Here is a 1,310-nt window from a genome sequence, read left to right on the forward strand (position 1 = left end):
CTAAGCGCCCCCATCGCCACCCTCAAAACCCGCACAAGTCCCGGTCCCGACCAAATAACCAACAAAATCCTCAAACGACTCTCGGAAAGTATCCTAAATCACATCCTCACCCTCATCAACGCGTCCTTTTCGCTACGGAAATTCCCAACCCCTTGGAAAACCGCCTCCGTAGTATTAATCCTAAAACCCACCAAAAACAAAACCTTTCCTCAAAACTGGAGACCCATGAGCCTCCTTCCCACTATTTCCAAACTAACAGAAAAACTCTTTCTCGACCGCCTCCAAAAACTAATTTCAGAAAACCAATTAATCCCCAGAGAGCAGTGCGGATTCATGCAAAAACATGACTCCGTAATGCAAGCAGCCAGGCTAATTCAGGATGCCACGATTGCTTGCCAGAACAGATGCTCCACTGGAGTCGTCTGTCTGGACATAGAAAAAGCTTTCGATAAAGTATGGCACGAGGGGCTAATTTGGAAGCTTCTTCACACTCACAAACTTCTTTTCAGGGTTTTTTTTTCAGTCCCCCAGGGCTCCCCTCTTGCCCCAATCCTGTACAATCTCTACACCGCTGATGCTCCAAAAAATCCCCCTCCCAACCTAGCACTATTTGCCGACGATACTTGCTTTTACTATTCCAACCGGAATATTAAATACTTAATTGGCCCTCTTCAACGGCACTTAAACATTTTTCAAGAGTGAGCTGACACCTGGAAAATCAAAATTAATGCAGAAAAAACCAAAGCCATGATAATTTCGAAACAAAGACCTCCCACTAACACACTCAAACTAATGCTCAACAACACCGAAATCCCACTTGCTAAATCTCTCAAATATCTTGGCGTGATCATCGATTCTAGACTAAACTTTGTCGAGCACATTAACAAAATAATCACCAAAGGAAGCCAAACAGCCGGCATCCTTGACAATGTCTTAAACCAGAAAAGCAAGCTCACTCTGAAAAACAAAACTCTGCTTTACAAGCAAGTAATCAGGTCGCAAATATGCTATGCTGCCCCCATCATTAGCCAAACCTCCAAAAAAACCTTGGGCAAACTCCAAATCTTCCAAAACAAAATCCTCCGCAGGATGACAAGACCCCCCTGGTACGTCCGTAACTCACAAATTCCCGCGAACGTTCAAATCGAAACCGTGCAACAGTTCGTCTCAAAGCTCCATGAAAACTTTAAAACTCGCGTCCTAAACCACCCAAACCCACTAATTAAAGACACGTTTACCCAAACTACCAAACTATCCAAAAACCACGCTACCTAACCCCGACAAGTCTAATGGCAGACCCCCCCTGGAAT

Source organism: Dendroctonus ponderosae, unplaced genomic scaffold (assembly GCF_020466585.1).
Source record: "Dendroctonus ponderosae isolate FM_Combo_2020 unplaced genomic scaffold, Dpon_F_20191213v2 Dpon_F_20191213_5, whole genome shotgun sequence".
NCBI lineage: Eukaryota > Metazoa > Arthropoda > Insecta > Coleoptera > Curculionidae > Dendroctonus > Dendroctonus ponderosae.